Below are 25,227 nucleotides of genomic sequence, written 5' to 3'. Positions count from 1 at the left end.
AAGACAAGTAAGTCGGGAATCTCTTATTTAAATGCCTCTGATTATCATCCATTACACTAAATAAGAAATTTATTTACAAAATATGCAATCAGTTTGGTATTATTTACTAAAGCTAAATCTATGCCATCCCATGACCCAGCAATCCCACTGCTAGATGCAGAGCCAAGAAAAATGGTGCATAGGTCTACCAAAAGACTTATACAAGAATATTTAAAGCACCTTTATTCCTACTAGCTTAAAACTGGAAACAACCCAAACGTGCATCAACAGAACAATGGGCAAACAAAGTATGGTATATTCATACAAAGAGAAAACTACACAGAAATAAAAAGAACAAATTCTTGCTACACCCTCCACATAATGATAAGTGAAAGAAGCCAGACACTAAAGAGTACATACTGTATAATTCCATTTAAATGAAGTTCAAGAAACTGATTGATGGTGATGGAACTCAGTAAAGTGGTTACCTCTGGATTGGGGAGTGGTATTGACTGGGAAAGGGGCATGTGGAAACCTTCTGGATGGCTTTAAATGTTCTATATCTTGATCTGAGTGATCTCTACATATGGGTTTGTATATGTCAAAATTCACTGAGTTTTACACATAAGATTAGCACATTTTTATTCACTTTACTATTGTTTTAGTTATCTATTGCTGCATAACAAACCACTCAAAAACTTAGTGGCTTAAAACAATGACAACTATTTCTGATCACGCACAGTTCTGTGAGTTGATTGGGTAGTTTATCCTCTGGGCATTTCAGTCCAATGGTGGCTGAGGCTGGGTTCATCTGGAGGCTCACCTGGGATGCTGGGATAACAGCTTCGCACCTGCTCCGTGTAGTCTCAGAACCTCTCCTCATCACCTGCCCTCTCCACATGGTCGCTGCAGTAGGACGGCTCCATGTAACAGCCATAGGAGTGGACCACTCAGACTTCCCTCACAACCTGCTGTAAAGAGCACAGTTAGCTGACAGCCTCCCGGGGTTATGCCTTTGGGATCTATCACAACCTTCACACCGAGGCTACGATTTCTCTGGGCCTTTCCTAGCCAGTGTTTGAGTGCAGTGGGGGTACTAGAGCTAGGCTGCCCATCACAAGACTTCTCTAATGGGCAAGCTTTCCTCTGGGGCTCCCCAGGAGCCTGGTCGAGAATTTCTCAGAGCCGCATTGTTTCTTACTGAATCTTCCTTCCTTTCCTCTCTCCTTTCACAAGTGTCAGATCTACAAGACAATCTGACGGCTTTCCCAGGCTACTCCTGCTTTCTCTCCCTTTATTCTCCACGAGCATTTCCCCCAAGTCTCTTACATATATAATTTGGTCTTGGTGTTTGCTTCTTGGACGATCTACACTGCGAGGGCTCCCAAAACCGAGTGTTCCCAGAGAAGGGAAGTAGAATGTAGGCCCAGAACTGGCCCAGGGCCACTTCTGCCACATTCTATTGTTTAACTCAAGTCCCAGACCAGCCTTTTCACCAACCAATGTGAAAGGGGAATACCAGGGCATGAATAGTGGGACCATTTATGAAGACCAGCTGCCATAACTGAATATATGTTGTACCTCAATTTAAAAAGTTTTTTTAAGTCTTACATCTGAAGAGGCTCTGAACCCTGGAGCGGGAGGTAGGTTGTATACTGGGGAAACAGAACATCAGAGGTGGGGGACGGGCCTCTCAAGGGCATCACCTGGGTTCCTGCCACATGGCAGTGCTAAAAGGAAGATTTGGAAGTGCCGCTGCCTATGTTTGGCTTCATATGTGGGCTTAACTGTGTGACCTAGATGTATTCCATTAACAGGGGCCATTCATCTGTCAGCTCAGCCTTGTATACCTCCTGGTGATTGAGGCAGGATATACAAAGGATGGGTTAAGACAAGCACTGGTTGATTTTAGCTGTGAGCTCTTGCCATAAAGTTTTCAATTTAATCATTATTTGAGTTTAATATAAACAGTAATCTGATCTAATTAAGTAATTACATTGCATCAGATTTGGCAGTTAGAAAAGCCAAACACGCCATTATGCTGTCTTTAAAAAAAAAAAAAAAACATTAGAGAGGTAATAAGACTCAAAAGAGACAACAATTTTTTTTCATGTATACATAGGGTGCCAAAAAAATGTATACACATTTTAAGAAAGGAGAAAACTATTAAAATTGTAATACTCAATATATACCAATAGCAAAAGATGAATACAGGTCACACTTGACTTCTGCAATTACAAGCGGTGCTCAAATGGTTCCCATCAGCATCCAGACACTTCTGATTATGGGAACTACTGCTTGAGCAACGTCAACCAATGTGTCTACTTGTATACGTTTTCGTGGCACCCCGGTATTGTGCCTTACCAAGAAGTGCTTGTAGTAAAAGGATCAAAGAAAAGCTAAGACAGGAAATCAAAATAAAAGTTGAGGCAGGAAGGGCAGCCTTTACTGAAACACTGAAGTAGGATTGGAGTTACACTGCAGGACCATCAGGTTCAGACAGGTAATCCATGGAGAGGAACCAGGTTGCTCCAGTGTGGATGGTAAAGAACCGCCTAGAAGGCCTTAGTCTGCAAGAGGATCTTTTGCACTGTATGTTATTTGGGCAGATATTTTCGTGGATGGGATGCGAGTGGGAGGGTCTCTTATTTTTTAAATTGAATTATAATTGACATAAAATAAACACATCGATGTTAAGTATTACAGTTCAATGGGTTTTGACAACTATATATCCAGGTAACAACCACCTAAATCAAGACATTGAATATATCCTTCTTCCCAGAAAGTTCCTTTATGCCTTTCCAGTCAATTCCCATCAAATCCCTAATCCCCTCCAACCATTTTCTGATTTTTACCACCACAGGTTAGTTTTGCTTGTTCTAGAATTTTATTTACATGGAATCTGACAGAATGACTTTCTTTCATTCAACATAATGTTTTTGAGATTCACCTATGCTGTTGTGTGTCTATTTACTTATTTCCTTTTCATTACTCAGAAGTATTCCATTGTATAAATATACTGTTATTTGATAATCCATTCTCCTGCTGATAGATTTTTGAGTTCTTTCTAGTTTGGGACTCTTATGAATACAGTTACAACAAACATTTTTGTACAGTATTATGGGGGACAAATGTTTTCATGATTCATGAGAAAATACCTAAGAGTGGAATTCTTGGGTCCTAGAGTAGAAGTATGTTTAAGTTTATAAGGAACTAACAAAAAGTTCTCCAAAGTTGTACCATTTTAAACTCCTACCAGCAGTTCAAGAAAATTCCAGTTGCTCCATATCCTTGATAATATTTGGTGTTGTCGGTCTTTTTTATTTTACTCAGTGTAGTGATATCTCAATTGGGTTTTAATTCTACTTCCATGATAACTAATGATGTTGAGCACCTTTTCACATGCTTATCGGACATTCCTATGTCTTCTTTGTGACGTGTCTGTTTTTAATGCCTTCAATCTGCCTTTTTTACAGCCTGCTTTATCCCCCTTAAAGAAGCAGTTATTCCAAGTTTGTTGTCTGAGAGAGTTCTGTGATAAAACAGATCAATTCAAGCAGTACATTTAGCCAATATTGCTTTTTATATTGGTCCAGTTTCACTGTTAAAAAGCAAATACCCTTGCTCAAATAAATTGGTGCGATCTCCCCAAAGAAAAATGCTGACTCTAGTATCTTATTTCCAACTCAGGGGTATATGAATGCACTCTAAATAAACAGTTTCAGCACAAGCACAACAACTGGAGGCAATGGTCTATTATAAATAAATGATGTTTTAAAAAACCAATCTATTTGCTTTTAAATGAACTCTGGCCTAAAGCAACATCGCAAATCATAAGTAATTCTATTCCCACAAAAAGAGGCTGAGGCAACAAGCATTATATATATACATACATATATATAAATCAATGGGTCTTCAAAGGCTTTACAGTAATTGGCATGAAATAAACTGTAGGGCCTCATAAAGGATGAACAAGAAAACTTTATTTTCATCCACTACAAAGTGTTTCAATAAGAATGAAACTCTTACAGAAAGCAAGGCTTGTATTTCTGAGGTAGGTTTACACCAATTCATCTCACTTGAATGTTAGGTATCCCAAGGTGACACCAGATACATCTTCAGACTTAAGGATTAATCAGTTTGAATGCTTGATTATACCATCTTTGCTCATGAAGACTTATTAATTGGTATTTTTATGTGCTGTAAGGGAGTTAATATTACTGAATGTAATCATAAATGCGATGGTAGAGTGTCGTACAATGGCCATCAGGTATGTCTCATCCACTTAAACTTCACACAAAAAATAATCTTTTTTTTTCCTGTGTATCTATTGCATTATGCTCACATTATAACATTTCAAACGTCTCTGATTTCTGCCTACTTATTCTTATATTTGGACTTGGTATTTTCTTGAGTACTGATGCCAATTGGTTCCTGCTTCACAATAATAACTTGTTTTATCTTGAGTAGTTTAGTCATGTTATACTGAGTCCCCCAGAGCAATGCTTCTCAAGGCTTTCTGTGCATAGGAATCCCCTAAAAATCTCGTTAAAATGCAGATTTTGATTCATTAGGTCTGGAGTGAAGCCCAAGCTTCTACATTTCTAACCAGCTCTCAGGGGATGCCCTTTCTGCTCACCCAAGAATCCCACTTTAGTGGCAAGGGGCTAAGAATAATCATAGCCTTGTCACTGTTGTGATACGTTAATATAATTTACCATTACAAATTTTTAGCTATACAAATACCACATTATGGCAGATAATGTACTTTGCCTACCCAATTGCTATCTCTTGTCCTCCAACCCTCATGCATCTTCTGTTTGTTGATAGAACTCTCATTTTATTCAGGGCAGCAATCCAATCTTGGCTATTCTGCTCCTTTTACTAAATATCCACTTTCCCAGGGCCCCTTGCATCTAAGGGTGGCCTTGTGACCCAACACTGGCCAGTGGGATGGGAGGAAAGAAATCTCTTAGGAGGCTTCTGGGAAAGCTTTTATTTCCCTGCTCAAAGAGACTATGATGCAAGAAACATTTTTCCCCCTGTAAATCAAATTAAACCTCAACAGCCAAACACTTTGCTGACAAAGGCTATATTCGTGTCCTAGGGCAGCCATAACAAATTATCAAAAATGTGGTGGCTTAAAATAACAGACACTTACTCTCACATAGATCTGGAGACCAGAAGTCCAAAATCAACGTGTTATCAGTGTTGGTTCCTCTCTCCTAGCTTCTGGTGGCTGCAGGCAATCCTTTGCATTCCTTGGCTTGAAGATGCATCACTCCAACCTCTACCTCCAACGTCAGATGGCCTTCTCTTTGTCTCTCTGCATGTCTTCTCCCTGTGTCTCTTATAAGGATACCTGTCATTGGATTTAGGGCCTGCCATAATCCAGGACGACCTCATCTTGAGATCCTTCCCTTAATTACTTCTCTAAGGCCCTTATTCCAAATAAGGTTACATTCTGAAGTTCCAGGTAGACATATCTTTGGGGGGGGACCCCATTCAACCCACTACACAGGCCTAATGTGTATTTTTGGAGGGAACCCTCCTTTAGCTCAGACTTGAAGAACTCTGGGGCTTACAACATCCAGGACATTTGGGAAAGGACTTCTTAGTCTACCATAGTCACTGTCCAAGCTCCTAGATCCCTATGAAAGCAGGGTTTTCTCTGGTAGATCCATTCATTACCCGCCAGGCTCAGCTTCGGGGATCTGCACAGTGACTCCTAAGGTACACCATGGTCTGTTCTCAAGTATTCCTGTGGCCTCCCTGTCAGAGGAGGAAAAAGTCCCCACCACTGCCACCACTTACTCCTTGGTCTCCCAGGCCTGGCTATATAATTCGTGGGACCCAGTGCAAAATGAAAATACAGGGCCCCTTGTTCAAAAATTACAAAGAATCTCAAGAGAGTCACAGTAGAGCATTAAGACAAGCATAGGACCCTGTGCAACTACATGGGTCATTCCCCCATGAAGCCAGCCCTGCTTCCCAGTCTCCAAGGGTTGGGCCAAATCCATCAAAATTCTCCCCTGCACTCCCTGTCCCTTTGGGAACATGAATGAAACACAGAACCCTTACCTCCCTTTGGGGCCTAGAGACTGGAACTCAGAATGCAGGGCCTGGTTGAATGTATAGAAGCAAGGAGAAAGTTGTCTTAGAAGTTATCTTTCTGATGAATCCACAGCGTAAAAATCAGATAAGATATAAAAGAGTATACAAATTAATGTGTCGATAACTTGCTCTGTTAAAAAAGAAAGGTGGCTAGGGATAGCCGGTTAGTTCAGTTGGTTAGAGCACGATGCTTGTAACACCAGGGTTGCCAGTTCGATCCCCACATGGGCCAGTTTGAGCTGTGCCCTCCACAACTAGATTGAAACAACTACTTGACTTGGAGTTGAAAAAACACACTTAAAATAAATTAAAAGTTAAAAAAAAAGGGTGGTTAAAATAAAAGCCACCTTCACATGTTCTGAGTATGCTGGAAATCATTAGTGTGGGTCTAGAAGTTAAAAACAAACAATGAAACCATGTAATAAAACAAAGAACAACCTCCTACCAAAATATCACATTACTTACCTTCTTAGTCCAACTTAAATGACTTTTTAAATTCTTAAATGTTCTATGGAATAGGGAAGTTACTGACCAAGTTCTTCTGGTTTATGTTTTAAGAACTGTCACCAAAGAAAATGTTAGCCTTGCAAAGCCAACCACAAGCTGAAATGCAAAAAGAAATGGGAACTGAGCAATTTAGGGTATTAAAAATAGAAATTATAACTAGTAATATAATCACCGTTTCCTGGGTTTTTCATTTCTTTCAGGAACACAAGTATGAAAAATATTTAACCTGTTAAAACTTTTTAAGATGATTGTTTTTCTGAATTTAAGCATTGTTAGAATTCTTAACAGGTACCCACCTACTCTAAAGGAAATGGACAAAGTTTTAATTTTTCCACCTAAGTAATTATTTCTACATTTAGTACATCATGTCAAGCTGAGTTTTATTTCTCTTAGGGCTATAGAGCTATATATTTCTGCTTTCAGTATAAGCAATAGCAGATCTTGTTTCCCACAAAGTTTGCTATGAAGTTTTCAGAATTTCAAGTTTGTTGTTGTACAAAGTAAATAAAACAAAATACATATGATGTGAAAACATTTCAGTTAGTCTCTTAATATACACAACCCTACAACTGTGTATAACTCACTTAAATACAAGTAAACTTTTATCCCATGAGAAAAATGAAAATATAAATATGTATATGAAGAACGCTTAATTTTACTAGTTATTAAATTATCCCATGAGAAAAATTTGCAAGTGGTAAATATATACAGAGGGTGCCAAAAAACGTATACACATTTTAAGAAAGGAAAAAACTGTATTAAAATTGTAATACTCAATACATACCCATAACTAAAGATGAATACAAGCCATGTTTGACTTCTGCAATTACAAGAGGTGCTCAAAGTGGTTACCATCAGCTTAACTTTAATACAGTTTTTTTCCTTTCTCAAAATGCGTATACATTTTTTGGCACCCTCTGTATATAAAAATACCTGATTTTACTAGTGATCTTAAAATGTACATTTTTTTTCTTTTTTGTTCCTTTTTATCGACCTCTTCCTATTTCCCCCACCCCTCCAGCCCCTGGCAACCACTCTTCTACTCTGTTTCTATGACTTTGACTTTTTTTTTTTCCAGATTCCACATACTTGTATGTGATACCACGTAGTATTTGACTTTCTCTGTCTGGCTTATTTCACTTAGCATAAAGCTTTCAAGATCCATTCATGTTGTCACAAATGGCAGAATTTCTTTCTTTCTCATGACTGAATAATATTCTATTGTATGTAGTTATCACATTATCTTTATCCATTCATTCATTGACAGACACTTAGGTTGTTTCCATATCTTGGCTATTATGAATAATGCTGCAGTGAACACAGGGGTGCAGATATCTCTCTGAGAACCTGATTTCATTTCCTTTGGATAAACACCCAGAGTGGAATTGCAGGATCATACAGTAGTTCTATTTTTAATTTCTTGCAGAATCTCCATACTGTTTTTCAAAGTGGCTATACTAATTTACATTCCTACCAAAGGTGCACAAAGGTTTCCTTTTCTCCAGATCTTTGCCAACACTTATTATCTCTTATCTTTTGGATGACGGCCATTCTAACAGGTGTGAGGTGATATCTCATTGTGGTTTTGATTTGCATTCCCTGCTGATTAGTGACGCTGAGCATCTTTCCATCTGTTTTTTAAAAATGTACGTTAAAACAATCTATGCAAATATTCATCATCTAAAAATTGCCAGCTAAGAGACTCTAGAGATATAAATACAAAAAAGATATAGTCCCTACCTTTGAGGATCTTATAGTCTACACAAAGGGAAACAGGCATGTTAACAAATGAATACAAAAGTTATGTAGGTGTAACATTAGAAATCTCTATGTTGTTCTATAGGTTCCAAAGATGGAAATGTTCAATTCTACCTCAAGGGTAGGGTGGGCTTCCCTAAGGAGGTACACCTTTTTCGGTCTTGAAAGATGTCCAAAAATCAATGTTAGATTAGTGTGTGGGACTCAGAGTGGGTGACTAAATTCCAGTTGAAGCAGCAGGAACAATGATATAGGGTGAGAAATAGTAAGGTGCGTACAGATAACTATAAAAAGCTCAGTTGCCCGGTATCTATGGTTTTGAGGACGGGGAAAGGGGTAGAGTGAGATAACTGGGGCAAGTAGTCATATGTCAGAGCTAAGGATTCTCTGAACTTTATCCCATAGGGACTCGTAAGCCATGGGCTAGTCATTTATATTTATTTCTTAGCCTAGATCAGTCTGATTTAGAGTGGCTATTAAGGTCAATGATTACTGTAATAGAGTGTTAGCAAAATGGTTGCCATCATTGGGCAATCCCTTTCACTCTGATTCCTGGCTTAGCCAGGTGACTTGCTATGGAAAATGAGACAATAACAAACATGAGACTTGAAACGTGTTTGCACTTTGAGGCTGTTCCTGGGAACCATTCAGCCATCACCATGTGAATAAGTCCAGGAGAGCCTGCTGGAGACACATGACCAGTCACCCTGATCACCCCAGCCAACACCAGCACCCACTCCAGATATGTCAGTGAAACCAATAGTTTTTCTTAACACATACTCATTAAGGAAAACCAAAAAGATAGAAAGAAGGAAACGTGTCACCCATAGTTGTGCTACCTAAATATAACCATTATAAGCTGTTTTAAGGCTCTTTATTTCCAATCTTTTTCTCTGCACAGATTTGTTTTCTATAAGGTGCTAATAATTCTATATGGATAATTTGGCATTGTGCTTTTCAAATTGTATTTTAAACGTATGGTTTTTTCATTACTTACTCTTCAAAACTTCCATCTTTAATGAAAGGATCATAGTCCATCCAGTGAATGAACCATAATTTCTTAACTGTTGTTGGGTATATGTGGCAGTAAACCTGCATAAGCATAAATCTCTTCCCCAATTTAGAATTATTTCCTTAGAATATTCACATTGAGTAATTAGATCAAAGGATATGAATATATTTTAGAGCCAATACATATTGATACGTTCACAGAGGATCTCATACCAAATTACACACTCATCAACATTGTCTGAGCACCCATTTCACCAAAGCCTCAGTGACTCCATGGAGTTGTTGTTCATTTTGTTTTGCTTTCCATCTTTGTTAATGTGGATAAGAAATTAATTCTAGTTTCCATTTTAATTATTTGAAAAGTTGGAAAATCACATTTCTCAGTCCCTATCACAGCACTGAACTAGTCGATTTCTCAAAATAACTTTATTATAATCCACACAATAACTGTTCCAAATTCCTATAGAAAAGTATCTAGAAGTAGCTATCTGTGTGAATCTGTGTTTGCACAGTAATTTACAAATACTGAGAAGATGTCAGTTACCTACATCTAAGAATGGGCCTGCCCACATGAAGATCATTGGTGAGAGGCCTAAACATCCCCCAACCTACCCCGTGGCATTGTTAAAGAAGAACCAGAGCTGGACAGCAGTTAAAGTGGTAAAAACAGATTTTATTCAAGACTACTGCAATAGAGAAAGGAGATCTCAGGATAGAATGGGGCTCAGTTCTGAATACAGCACAGGCAAGTGGGAATGTATAGCCAAGGAGCAGGCTGGGGGGGCAGTGGATGAAAAATTACTAAGGGGAAATATCAGGGTAAGGAGGATTCTGGGTAAACTGACCTAATGGAATTCCTTGCTGAAGACAGCCCAGGGTAATCGAACATCACCTAGGGGATGGTGAAGGCTGTGGAACCTGATTAGATATAGAGGGGGATCCAGTATAGGGGGTGGGGCTTCTGGTTAACCTGTCTTAGCAGGGTTCTTGCTAAAACTGGATTTTACAAAGGGAAGTGCACAGATGGTCCTAGTAAAATGTTCAAGAGCCTAACTAAAGTTTGGTCAAGCAAAGAATCTGTCAGCATCACCAGGGAATTCACACCCCAATATTCTTCCAATTTACAGATGAGTACCCTCAGCCTTGGGGATTTTAAGAAACCTGCTCAAGAGTCCGGATATAGAAACATCAAAGTGTGTACATAGAATATCAGGGCAGGGTAGATGGGTTTCTTGGTTCACAGAACAAAAATAAAACGAAGTAGCAAGAAGGGTAATACGTCATTACAAGATCTTTCTCATATATCTCAAATACAACCACTTCTCACATCTCTCCTGCTGCCACCCCAGTCCAAACCACAGTCATTTCACCGAAACTACCCCAGTACGTGTAGTCTGCTAACTAGTTCCCCTGATCCCACCTATGCCCTTCTACAGTCTTCTTCCACGTGTCTCCTAAATATTTTAGCAATCTTCATGTTCCTTTTATTCATGTGGTAGACAAGGAACCTTGCATAGATAATTCTGGCCAGCCTCTTCTCACAACTCTTTCATCTCTCCCTTCAAGAGAAAACAGAACTAAAAGTGTGTGAGCCCAAGCTGACCCATTTGCCGACTGTAGGACTTGGGCCTCGCCCATGCCCAGATGAGAAAGGCAGCCTGACCATTGTCTCAGCTGCCTTAAACACTCTCCTCACTCTCCTTGCTCAATTCCCAACCTACCAGATGGAGGGAAATACCTCCATTTTGGGGTTTTTTTTCCATAAATCTTAAGTATCTGCTATGGGACAGGTGCTGTGCTATTTACTAGGGACAGGATGGTGAACAAGACACAAATGGTCCTAGTATTTTGGACCGTACATTCTAGCAAGGGACACTAAAAAACCAAGTAAATAAACAAAATAAAGAGAAAGTTCACACAGTAAAATAAGTACCGGGAAGAAAGCAGAGTGTTATGTTAGATTAGAAAACATTAGAAAGGGAGCTGATTTGAGATTGGGTGGTTGGCAAAAGTCTCCCTGGGAAAATGACATTCAAGCTGAGACTCAAAGAAGGAGGAGGAGGAGTGGGGTTGGGGTGTGGAGACACAGAAAGAGAACAATAAGTTCCAAGGCCCTGAGGTGGAACGAACATTGGCAAGTTCAATCAACTGAAAGACCAGAATGTGCTTGGTGCACAGCGAGCATAAAATTTGCCTGAGAGGTGGTCGGGAGTCCAATTAGGTAAGGCCCTAGAGACTGCAGTAAGGAGATTGGATTTTATTCAAGGTAGAACAGGATGGTATTGCAGTTAATTAGGAAAGAGAAATAATCCAATATCTCTTGATAGTTTGTGGGAAATGGAATGGAATGGTGAAGGGTGACAGTGGGAAGACCATATAGGAGACTGGCTCTGGTCAGGTTAGAGATAATGGAGGTTGGAACTGGGCTGGTAGCCATAAAGATGGAAAGAACTGGGGAGATCAAAAGACATATTTTGGAGGTAGACTCAAAGGAAACTGCTTTCAAAAATCCACTTTCATCAAATAGTAATAGACTCAATTGTTTCGTTAGTAATAAAAAACATGAAATCCCTAAACCAAAATGGCAAAATGGCTATATATATAAAGAGTATCCTAGAAAAAAAAAGATAAGCTATATTGCCATTTGTGGTTTAGGTATAAAGAAATTATTCTAAAGGACTTAGACGAAATATGGTATTAAAAAATCTGTATGAACTGTTGCATAAGTGCCATCAGATTTGGAAAAATGTATCATTCTAATTTACCTGAAATGAGAAAAAAACACACGTTATATCCAGGCACTTATAACTGGATGACTGACAACTCACAAAATGTTTACTCATTTAAAAATAGTTTTAAAAGAAATTGCAGGTTGGATTAGATGTAGAAGGTAGAATCAAGAATGGCTCCAAGGTTTCTGGTTGAGCAATCAGTTGGTTGGTATTGACTTTTAATGAGATAAGGACAACTGAGCAGGGCATGAGGTAAAGGTTGTACACAGGGATTAGAAGTTCAGTTCTGGACACGTTAAGTTTGACATATGAGCTTAGTCTTTTTGACTCTGGACAAACACAAGATGGTTCTTGAGGAAAATAAATGTGACCTAAATTGATGCAACAACAAATTGAGAACTAGTAACAGAGAGACAGAAAAAAAGAGAGAAATCTGTATACGACTTTCCAAAAATAAAAGCACCCAGAACTGTTGTGTTTCTTAGAGAAGTTATCTGAAACTTGCAAATAATAACACTATGAAGCAGGTACAAGATTACTGCTCGCTTATAGATGAGTAAACGAAAATGGAAACTTTAAAAAACACATGCAAACTGCACAGCTAATAAGGGAATGAGTTAGGATTACATAAATTGTAATAATATATGGTAAATGTAGGATAAGATTACTTTATTTTTCTATCACCTTGTGTCAGACAGTATTTGTCCCCAGCTCTAAATCAGTCATATTCTAGCTGATGATGTCAGGGCTTGGAACTCTGCAAACCATATCTTTGCCAGTAGGGGGAGCTAGAGTAAGTGATTGTAAGTTTGGAAAAGGAAGAATAGCCTTGCTCCTCTCTGTCTGCTCCCCACACCTTGGCAGCAGCAGCTCCTTCCCACAGCAGCATCTGAATCCAGCTGCTAGCTTTTCCAACATTTGCAGAGCCAGCTTCATTGTCACTGCACCTCAACCCCAGAGACAGCAGCCCCAGTTGGCAGCACCCTTCCCCTGAGGTCTGGGTCCCAGTCCCCTCATCTAAGTTTCTAAGTTTTAATCATTCCAACCTCTTCCTTTTGTTCACTCAGCCATGAGACGTTTGAGTTATCTTTTTATCCGTTCATAGTTAATGATTCTTTATGTTAAATTTTTTTTATATTATAACGTATTATTTATTTTAAAACTGAATACAGAGTTATAGGATGCCCCTATAACGGTGATTTTTCCCAGGTTATCTTAAAGCTAAAGGGATAATTGCAATTTTTCAAGAAAATGTATTGCATAAAAGCTTTCTTTTTCCCAATTGATATAATACGACTCAATTTGGATTCCATACATAAAGAGAGCCCTCTTCCAGGTGACCTTTATTTTCCTCCAGTACTTATTTTGCAAAACTGAAATTTTGTTCCCTTTGACCAACACCTCCCATGTCCCCGTCCCCCCAGCCTCAGGCAACCACCATTCTACTCTCTGCTTCTACGTGTTTGACTCTTCTAGATACCACATGTAAGTGAGATCATGCAGTATTTGTCTTTTGTCTAAATAACTAATTGGGTTTCTGTCTCCTAACTGACCCTGATTGATACAGGCCTGAAAGATGAAAATTACCAGCCAATGTCATTTATGAATACAGAAAAAGCAGAGAAGCATATGATTTCACTGATATGTGGTATATAAACCAAAAACAACAAAAGAACAAAACAAACAAATGAGAAACAAAAACTCATAGACAGACAATAGTTTAGTGGTTACCAGAGGGTAAGGGGGCAGGGGGGTGGTAGATGAGGGTAAAGGGGATCAAATATATGGTGATGGAAGGAGAACTGACTCTGGGTGGTGAACACACAATGTGATTTATAGACACACATGTAATACAGAAGTGTACACCTGAAATCTATGTAACTTTACTAACGATTGTCACCCCAATAAACTTTAATTGAAAAAGAAAAGAATGTGTTTTCTAGTTGTTGAAGGCAGTGGTAATTTTTTTAAAAAAGATTTTATTGGTGAAGGGGAACAGGACTTTATTGGGGAACAGTGTGTACTTCCAGGACTTTTTCCAAGTCAAGTTGTTGTCCTTTCAGTCTTAGTTGTTGAGGGTGCAGCTCAGCTCCAGGTCCAGTTGCTGTTGTTAGTTGCAGGGGGCGCAGCCCACCATCCCTTGCGGGAGTCGAGAGCCCATTTTTGGTTGAGAGCCCACTGGCGCATGTGGGAATTGAACCGGCAGCCTTCGGTGTTAGGAGCACGGAGCTCCAACCACCTGAGCCACTGGGCTGGCCCAGTTTCTATTCTTAATAGCTTTCAAATTGATACATATGCATGTAAAATACTGAAGAAGAAAAAAGAAAAAAGTCATCCATAATCATATGCATCAGAGGCAAGCATTGTTCACATTTTGGTTTGTTTCCTTCCAGTCTTTTTTCTACACATATAGTTTTATTGGGTGAGAGTGTACTAGATTCCAAATATTTTAGCATTTCTTCAACACAAATTTGAACACTGCGGTCTGCTAGAAAGCAGTAGGGAAAGGGCAAAAGGCCAGTCTCTGGCCTTCCGAGAGCTCAGCACAGTGGTTCCGTTATATCAACTTGATAAGAGTACACAGTCATTTTCCCATGAATTCTGTGCTCCAGGAGGCTGCAGTCTAGCAGGGAAGAAAATGTAAATATAAATAATTATAATTCAAGGTAAAAAATATGAAGTGGCCGGAAAGGAAAATGCTATGGGAGTTGAGAGGAAGGAGAGGTGATTTCTAATCATGTCGCCTTCCCAGGACATTGCCTTCCCCAGCTGACTCACCTTTGCTCTGGAGCATCTCTTGAGATGCTACTATAATTAACCCAAAAAAGAAAAAAAGGACTCTAGATCACTTCTTCCCTTGGTCACATGTTAAAATCATCCGGGATGCTTTTAAAGATCTCAGACTGCACTGCAGACCAATTATACCAAAATTTGGGGGGAGAGATTGAAACCGGAGGCCAAACGAGTCCGGGGCTCGTGCTGCCTGTGCCACTTCAGCCAATAGATCAACACAGGAGTTGGGCTATAGGATAAGCGTTTATTATCAGAGCATCAGTGGTCTGAGAAGGTAGCCGATTTATACCTCTAAAAACTGCCATAACATTCTCAGACCAGCCTGGGGCATTTAAGGGAAAATCTGGGCATTCCTCCAGAGGCCACGTGATGGTTCCAGGGGTCTACATGGAACCTTCCCTCTGGCGACGTGGCTCTCCAACGTGCTCATCAACCCAGGAGCAGTGATGACAGTAACCTGGAAAGAATGCTAGGCCATAAAGATTGTGATCAGTAAGCATGGGGGTATTAATTATAAGTTTCAGGGTAATTTTCTAAAACAGGGAACTGGGACAGGGGACATTTCCAGCTCAAGCCTCAGGGGGATGATCTACTACTAAGCTTTAGGGCAAAGAAAGGTGAGGCTGAGGATACGGCGAGGCCTCTACTACTGGGGTCCCAACTGGGCCCTGCTTCGAGATCAGTGTTTTTTTAGTTCCCCAGAATTTTTATTCCAATGTGCAATGAAGGTTGAAAAATGACAGACTATTATTGTATCCAAAGCCCTGTGCTAAATTCTCTGCAGTGCTGTACGTGGAGGCACTGCGCTTTTTAATAACACGCTATTTTAACACAAAGTAATTTTCCTTGTACATGTCTGTCTGTTCAAGCAATTAAAGAGAAACAGGTTAGTCATTTGAACTTATAACTATTTGTACCTTATTAATTGCCCACTCTAACAGAACTAGTGGACTTAACATGCAAATGGGAACTACAAGTTCAAAGCTATCCAAAAGTTAATGATTTACTCTCCCCCACGTTGTTGCAGAAAGACGACTACCTGATAATACTTGTGTTTATTTTGAAAGCAAAGGAGATGCCTGCCATAAAGAACCATTCCAATCTCCACTCCTCTCATCTAGAAGTCTAAAGTTGTAGCTGCCTTTTTTAAAAAAAAAAATCTTTATTGTGAAATAATTTCAAATTTACAGAAAAGTTGCAAAAATAGTACAAAGAAATCCCACATATCCCCTTTACCCAAATCATCAATTGTTAACATTTTACCACATTTGCTTTATCATTCTCTCGATTAGATATATACATAGATACACAGATGTTGATATAGATAATTGTGATCCTATATAGATAATTTTAATCCTTATGAGAGTAAGTTTATACCTCTTTACCCCAAAATACTTTAGAGTGTATTTCCCAAGAATAAAAACACTCTCTTACATAATAACCACAGTTCAATCTCAAGAATCAGGAAATTTAATGTTGATATAATACTTTTATCCAATCTACAGTTCATATAGAAATTTTTCGCACTCTCCCAATAATGTCCTTGCTAGCACTTTTTTCAGTCCAGGGCCAAATCCAAGAGTACTATGCATGGCATTTAGTAGCCATGTCTCTCTAGTCTTCTTTCTTCTGAAACAGTTCCTCGGCCTTCCTTGCCGTTCTTGACATTGACATTTGTGAAGAGTGCAGGCCAGTTATGTTATGGAAGGTCCCTCAGTCTGGGTTTATCTGATGTTTTCTCATGATGAGATTGAGTTACTCATGTTTGGATGGGGATAGCCCATAAGAGAGTTTGTGTCCTTCTCAGGGTACTGTATTACAAGGATCATAAAGTCAGCTTGTCCCGTTCCCGGTGAGGTTAACTTTGATCATTTGGTGAGGCAGGGATCTGGTGTCTGCCAGCTTTTTCCACTGTCAAGTTACTAATTTTCCCTTTGTAATATCATTTGGGGGTGGGGGGGGCTTGCAGGGTCAGGACTAAAATGTGAGGTGCTTGGGGACAAAATGTAAGGAGACACTCACTCTCGGGGGCAGACAAGTGCTAGTCCAGCCCCTGATAAGGTGATACTATTCTCCCTACCTTGTCACATGAGCAATTCATCTGCTATCTCTTGTCAGGTTCAGGACACACTCTTGCAAACTTAAAATTATGTTATCAAATTTCAAAAATCTAATTTTGGCATCAAAGGTAATCTAAATGAGAAGACAAAGCAGGAAGCACAATCCAGATGGCCAGGGATAAAAACAAAGGCACAGCAAGTGGGAAAGGGTGTGTTGGGCAAAATGTCACTGATGTTTAGAGTAGAAGGTACGGGTCAGGATTACTGTGCAGGCCTCCTCAATGGGCCCCCTAAGTCCATCTCTGTCCCCCTTCAGTCCCTCTCAGCACAGGAGCCTGAGGGAGCCACCCCCATGTCGCTCCTCTTGTGCTCACCAGGCATGAGCCCACCCACCCACCTTTCTGACTTCTCCCACCATTGCCAGAGCTCCCAGAGCTGTTCTGCTAGAACAAAGCAAGCTCTCCTGACCTCTTTGTGCTAGGTCCTTGGCCAGGGACATCGTGTACTGGACAGCCATGTGGCTCCCTCCCACCCTCCTTCAGATATCTGCTCAGCGTCCTCAGTGAGGCCTTCTCTGACCACCCCAAAAATTCTTCCCTATGCACTCCCTAGCTCCCTTCTCTGCTTTACTTTTCTCTAGAGCACTTACTACCACCTGATGTACAAACGTGTGTCTTTGTTGTTTCTAGTCCATCCCCACTAGAATAGTCTCCTCCAATATAGGAATTCTGTCAGTTTTGCTCACTTCTGGATCCACAGTGGCTAGAACATGCCTGGTACATAAGAACTCATTAAGTGCGTGCGTGTGTGTGTGTCTGTGTGTGTGTGTGTGTGTGTGTGTGTGTTAGAGAGAGAGAGAGAGAGAGAGAGAGAGAGAGAGAGAGAGAGAGAGAGAGAATCAGATAAGGTGGTTGAGAAGTAGGTTGGAACTCAATGCTATTGCCTCTCTAACAGAATGGATTTCTCATGAAGCTAACAAAGCTTAAGGAAAGGTCCTCGCAATGTGTTTACGTGGCCATATGTTTAAATTTTTTTGCAAAAGTAAAATGCTTAAGCTGAAATCAGTGAAAACCACCATCATTTTCCATTCCAGTGACCCCTCACTCACACTTCCTGTAGTGGCTTTGCCCTGTATCAACTTAGCTAAACTGGAACTCTGTTCTCTTCCTTGTATGGTTGCAGGTTGGCGCTGGCCACCAGAGACACTTGATGGGAGGCACAGGCGAACCAGCAGCCATATTTTTGAAGCTCTGAAAGTTAATCAGGGTGCCAGGCACTGCAGCAGCTCGCATGCAGGGTCACTGATCTGATCCCCTACTTAGATGGCACTAGGCAGCACTTAGGCCCTCAGCTCCTTCAGCTGAGACCAGATTCCTCCTCCCACATTGAGCTCTCCTTTCCAACTGCGGGTCCATATGACCTATAGCAACTTCCACTCAACAACAGACAGAAGCAGCAGCTCACAGACTCATCCACCAGTTCCCATAGCTCCCAAAGATCAAACCCTATAATGAGTCCCTTATATCACTCATGGCAGTTCTGCTTCTATGATGAACCCTGACTGATCAGTGGCACTGGGTGGCCACGGGCATTTTGGAGGCCCAGCTAAGGGGAAGTTGAGTTGGAGATGCATTTCACTAGGATTCAGAGAGATATAGTTAACATAGTTTACAATCGCTTCCATGAATGGTTAGGTCACTGACAGCCATCCCAAGTAGGAATGCCTCCCAGGAATGCTCCTATGATCCACTGCCAATGGGCATATGGCAATATTATCATGTCTTAGGACACCTGGCACCAGAATTGTGTAGGTAGTGGACAGGAAACAAGGTTTATGTACAGAACCAGAAGCAAGTCTATTGGAAGTTCTTTCAATCACATTATGTAATTTTGTTTTAGATTTTGTGACCTTTCTGGTATTTGCCACCTTTTTAACACTTGCAATTTGTTATGATTTCTTTTCTCATTCCAAATAATTAACCACTTTTGTACCTAATATTGGATTATTGAGTTGGTTTTACTGTTCTTAGAGAGAGCCCCCAAACTGCATGAGCGTCGGGATCCATAAGACCTGGATCATCCCCTGCTCTTAAATACCAAGCTGCAGAAGTTGGCTTTTATCCTAGAAGGAATCAGGAACCATCACAGGATTGTGGCAGAATGGAATAATCAGACTTGCATGAAGAGAGGGTATGCTGGAGCAGGGTCACATTGGCTCATGAGAGCTATTACATTTTCAGAAATTTTACAGAGTGGTTGACATCGTATCGGTAGCTTAAAATCAGCCACTGTGGGAGTATTTATACCACAGAAATTGGCAACTGCTACAAATCAGGCCTTCTTCCACCCCCACTCCCAGAGAGTCGGTTGTTAAGCATATACCAACACATTACTAGCACCAAGTGATTTCCTTGGTCATAAATCTTCATGAGGAAATATGCCCATAATTAGTTTACTCTCCAGTGTAGCTGATAGAGATGGGGGCTACGGAAGGGAGAAAGGCTAGAGGGCATCACAGCGGAGATGGCGTTTAAGAGCTTTGAGTACCTGAAGAAAGGAAATAGAAAGGATGGGGAACTCCCAAGGCAAAACTGTACCCAGCCCCCTACTTTGCCTAAAATTAATCCTAATTGCTTCTCACCTTTTGGCTAAAATCAAGTGTAGATTAACCCTGCTTATCTTCAGTTTGATGGGGGTGGGAGGGCGGTCACTGTAGCAGAGATTTCTGAGTTTGCGTATTAACTGTCATGACTTGGTCACTTAAGGAAGCACTGATTATGACATATGCAATTTAATATTCTAAACTGGATTTAGAATCACAATATAAGGTCATTGTCTTTGCCTCTGGGTAGATTTCAAAATGTATATTAAATATAAAGAAAAATATTTTCACTGATATTCTAAAATTACATAGACCATATTTCATCTAATTTAAGGTTTCATGATTATAAGATACATATATAGATATAGATATATAACTAAGAAATATGCTGCCAGCTAGATACTGTGAAGTGTCATTGACCATCAGAAGAAAACTGATGTTAAAATGTGAAACTGTGAGTCTCAGCATCAGGGAAATATGAAATAGTCCTTGGATATCTCGTAGACTAAGAGCATTGTTTGAGAAATGAGGACATTCTAGCTCTGAAAGGGCAAACCATCTACTTAAGGTCATAGGTCAAGTTAGGAACAGAATTGGACATGGAACCCAGTTATCCCCCTGCCTAGATCAGAGCTCACGATAATAGAGAATTTCATATATCAGAGATAGCGCTGATATCAGGGTTGGTTTGGAGGTTCCTTCCAACTCTGAGAACATGAGGAGCACAAATATACCAATCATCCTCAGATAAATCAAAAAATGCTTTCTATATGGAACAGAATGATAGCATTTACTAAAAAGGCACCCATATCAAGCATTGGTTCCTTTTAATTTCCAATGTCTATAATAGTGCCTAGCTGATATATTTATTGCCATATTGTAGGTTCTCAAACAATATTAGATGGGTATATCTGGCTCAATGACTATCTTGAGGACTTTGGGCCAATTACTTCATCTCTCTGGAGTCTGCTTCTTCATTCATAAAATGGGCATACTAATATCCATCTCTCAGGTGGGTAGTGAGGGTCAAGTAAGATGGGTACATAAATATGCCTGGCACAGTAGCTGGCCAATGGTGGGCACATCAATGTCAGTTTCCTTTACCTCATAAGTTATTGTTGATAGATTCAGTTGTTTAAATGGCAACATCATAAAGCCATTCAGAAAAACCAATATTCCTATAGTCTAGTGCTTTAGACTTGTGCAGTCCAATATGGCAGCCACTAGCCACATGTGGCTATTTAAATCTATAATTAAACTAAAATTTAAAATTGATTTCCTCAGTCATATTAGTCTCACTTCAAAGACTCAATATCCACATGTGGCTAGTGGCTGATATACTGGACAGCACAGACACAGACCATTGCCACCATCGCACAAAGTTCTATCAGACAGTGCTGCACAACTCTAACAAGAATACAATACTGCTCATGGTTTTTCTTCTCAAACCCAAGTAAGGATGGTTCCATTTTATACCAAACTTCACTTGATCAATGTATTTGTGCGCCCTCCTGTGGCTAGAGATGGAAATTTGTATTTGAGGTGAAGCGGAACATTTATAAAAGGGCTAGTTTAGAAATCGTTAGTAATCTGCTAGAAAAAGTCACATAAAAGAGTACGTATATGCATTTTAAATTTTCTAGATACTACTAAGGGATATCTGTTTGAGAAGGTCTGATCACATAATCACATTATTCCTAAATCTCAGTATTTTTTTTAACTACCTACACTTGTGAGAGAGACACTCCCCGTTTAAATAAAGGACAATACTATATAACTGTTTAAAAGGGAGGAGAGACTATCAGGATTATTCAATGAATGATTCCAGGAGCTCTCTCAGTGGCAGCTGGCAACAAACAAGCTGGAACCTGTGGCTGCCCCAGTGTGGTGTATGTGCAGGGGTGTGTGTGTGTGTGTGTGTGTGTGTCTGTGTGTGTGTGTGTGTCTGTGTGTCTGTGTGTGTATGTCTCTGTGTGTGGAGAGAGAGAGAGAGAGAGAGAGAGAGAGAGAGAGAGAGAGAGAGAGAGAGAGAGAATGCACTAAACTGAGACTGGAGTCCCCACTGGATGAAAGGGGCACCTGTATCTGGGTGCCAGGAACTGGCCCTTCCTGGCACTCCCCTACAGAGCTGGTATCCCCTTACACAGCTGGCACCCAAGCTCACCCTGTTTGGTGTTTGATCCCAAAAGTTTACTCACCATCGACCCACTCGCCACTAGGCAGTTCTTACGCTTGCGAGACAAAAACAGAGAACAGTGGTGGTGAGGTGGGGCCTCCACTGGAGCAGTGGGCACCAGAGTTCAGCAGATCCACCCAAGCACCGTCTCCACTGGATGCACACAGTATCAGGGGCTTGGGCAGCCTATGACTCTTCTGCCCAGGGTTCCACCCTCGCCAGTGACACTCCTGGTGTGTGAGAGGGAAAAAAGCTAAACTTTGTAAAGGTTTATTTTTCCTGAAGACAACGCTAATATAGTATTTCCACCACCACCATCCCCCACCAAAAAAAGTCAGAGGGTGGTCTGGGTTGGTGAACACGTGGAGCTGCTGGGAGGGTTTACCATTGGGAGAAGGAATGGCAGCTCCCTGCCCTTTCCCCACACCTTGCCCTATGCTTCTCTTCCATCTGGCTGTTCCTGAGTTTTATCCCTTCATAATAAAAAAGTAATCTATAACAGATTATTCCTATCCTCAACAAACAGTTCCAAATTACACAAAAGCATCAAAGCTCTCTAATTCATGATGTCATAGAAATGATGGTGTGATGTCAGCCTCTTGAAATCTCCCCTGGAATTTACAACAAACTGAACAACTATAACTCCACAAAGGACTCCCTGCGCAGCAGACAGGCAAGACTAAGAGACGTGCAACTAAAATCATCTAAAGGTGGGCAAATTGGGTGAGCTGGGGAGAAGGGAAGCAGGAACTGGGGAGACGGGGCCACGCGGGCACAGGATGCAGACCGGAGCTCAGAGCTCAGAGCTCCCTGTATTCCGGAGCTACCACAGCTGCGGGAGAAGGAAGAACTCGGACTGCTAGGGCTCCACTTATGGCCCACAGTCCCGCCTGAGGGGGCCGCATATAACATGGCTGAACCCTACGCTCACAGCAGAGACCTTGGAGCAAAGATTGAGGGAAGAAGGGTGAAAACGGTCGTTTAAGCCCTCACTGGTGCAGAGAATGGAAGCCTTAGGCATTGAGACTAGCCGCCCCCTCCCTGCCCTCCCAGAGCTCACCCCACCCCCACCTGCCTGGTGCTAGAAGCAGAACAGTAGCAGTGTCAGATCAAAAGAACAGAATATTTGCTGTGCTGAGACCTGTGGTCCACAGCCATGGACTCGTACCTCAACTAGTTCCAGGCAAAGGGGAGAGAGACTTGGGTTCAGGACTGGCTGTGCTGGTGGTTGCCGCCATTGCTCAGAGCCACCTCTCACAACCCAACCCAACCCTGCCGTGCTCCTGCCTATCTGGACGGCTCCCTGCAGGGGTAAACAGAACCGCTGAAACACACAGGCCATGAATCTGGTGCAGGAAGAGCTTTGGAACTTCAGAAGCTCTCCACATCCCCTCATGGAGGTGGTGCCCTGAGACCCAGGTGACCTGCTCACAGAGGAGAAGCCCACCTTCCAGGGAATCCCCCATTGTGTGAGAAGCCAGAACAGTGCAGAGAAAAATATAACACTACAGCATGAGAGAGAATAAAAGGCTGCAGTCAGAGAGAAAATAAAACATTCTACCAACACCTACTGGAAAGCAAAAGACAGACATCTTCCTACTAACTTGTTGTAGAACCCACTCCTGTAGATGCCTAGGAAGAGAAATAATAATTCATTAATTTCCATGAGTAACCAAGGTAACAAGGCAGCTCAGAAAGAAAATGAAAAGTCTCCAGGAAATGAACTTAAAGACATGGAAATAAACATGTGATTTAAATGACAGAGAATTCAAGATTGCAGTTCTTAAAAAATTCAATGAAATGCAAGAAAACAGACAGGCAGTTTAATGAACTCAGAAACACAATCAAAGAACAAAATGAACATTTCACAAAAGAGATTGAAATTTTTAAAAAAAAGATAGAATTTCTGGAGATTAAGAACGCAATAAAAGAAATGAAGAACGAAATAACCAGCTTAGGTAACAGAGCTGACCAGATGGAGGAAAGAATCAGTGACATCGAAGATAAAAATCTGGAAATGACACAGATGGAAGAGGAGAGAGACTTGAATGTTAAGAGAAATGAAAGAATTCTACAAAAACATTCTGATTCCATCAGAAAGAGCAATATATGAATAATGGGCATACCAGAAGGAGAAGAAAGAGAGAAGGGAACAGAGAGTATATTCAAACAAATAGTCGACAAAAACTTCCCAAACTTGTGGAAAGAACTGGACCCTCGAATCCAAGAAGCAAATAGAACACCTAGTTACCTCAATCCCAACAGGCCTTCTCCAAGGCACATTGTATTGAAGCTGGCAAAATTTAACGATAAAGAAAGAATCCTCAAGGCAGCCAGGGAAAAGAAGACGGTAACCTACAAAGGAAAGCCCATTAGATTATCATCAGATTTTTCAGCAGAAACTCCATAAGCCAGGAGGGAGTGGACTCAAATATTCAAACTATTGAAAGAAAGAAATTATGAGCCAAGAATAATATATCCAGCAAAGATATCCTTCAGATGTGAAGGAGAAATAAAGACCTTTCCAGACATACGGAAGCTGAGGGAATTTTCTAACACACAACCTGCCCTACAAGAAATACGGAAAGAGGCTATTCGACCTGAAACAAAAAAGCAAAAGAATACAAAACCATGAGTAGTATTACTAACTGACAGACAGAGCAGGAAATGACAACCCCTCCACCAAATAAGACACTATAAACTTAAACATAACATACAGGGTAAAGAAGAAAAAAAAACACTTAAGATAGGGAAAAGACAACTTACTACTACAGCACAGAAATCAACTCACAGCATAAATAGGGATAATTTGCGACAACAAAAACATAAAAGGGGAGAGAGTAAGAGTCTGAATCGGCACAAGGGAATGGAGAAAGGAAGCATGCTGAAGAAAATGGAATATTCTAAATACGAAAGTTTCTTTTACACAAACTTAATAGTAAACTTAAAAAAACTTAAAAAAATAAACTTAAAAAACTTAAGAAAAATCCAGAACTAAAATACATAACATTAAAAAAGTAGAAACAGAGGGAAAAAAAAATCATAGAATACCACCACACTGAAATAATAGACAGCAACAAAAAGGCAAAGAAACAATGGAGATACAGTCCTACCAGAAAACCAAAGATAGAATGATAGTAAATCATCATATATCAATAATCACCCTAAATGTAAATGGACTGAACTCACCAATAAAAAGGCACAGAGTAGCAGATTAGATCAAAAAACTAAACCTGCCGGCCTGGTGGTTGGAGCTCTGTGCTCCTAACTCCAAAGGCTGCCGGTTCGATTCCCACATGGGACAGTGGGCTCTCAACCACAAGGTTGCCAGTTCGATTCCTCGACTCCCGCAGGGGATGGTGAGCTGTGTCCCCTACAACTAAGATTGAACACGACACCTTGAGCTGAGCTGCCGCTGGTCTCCCGGATGGCTTGGAGCGCATCTTCTCCTGCAGGGGGTGGTGGGCTGTGCCCCCTGCAACTAACAACAGTGGC

The 25,227-nt window shown here is 40.7% G+C and overlaps 1 long non-coding RNA gene across 1 annotated transcript in view; it reads right to left on the bottom strand.

Moving 5' to 3' along the window:
• Positions 1 to 374: 374 nt before the first annotated feature.
• LOC141569644 (uncharacterized) overlaps positions 375 to 25,227 on the bottom strand; it is a 42,164-nt gene continuing 17,311 nt past the window's right edge. The window contains exons 3-5 of the long non-coding RNA XR_012493359.1: positions 6,061 to 6,101; positions 5,141 to 5,328; positions 375 to 950 (exon numbers count right to left, since the gene is read on the bottom strand). This is a non-coding gene — a long non-coding RNA (uncharacterized LOC141569644). The remainder of the gene's footprint in view (positions 951 to 5,140; positions 5,329 to 6,060; positions 6,102 to 25,227) is intronic.

Source organism: Rhinolophus sinicus, chromosome X (genome assembly GCF_036562045.2).
Source record: "Rhinolophus sinicus isolate RSC01 chromosome X, ASM3656204v1, whole genome shotgun sequence".
NCBI classification, from domain to species: Eukaryota; Metazoa; Chordata; class Mammalia; order Chiroptera; family Rhinolophidae; genus Rhinolophus; species Rhinolophus sinicus.
Note: the sequence above shows the minus strand (reverse complement) of the source record. Positions and strands in the feature narration are given on the sequence as shown.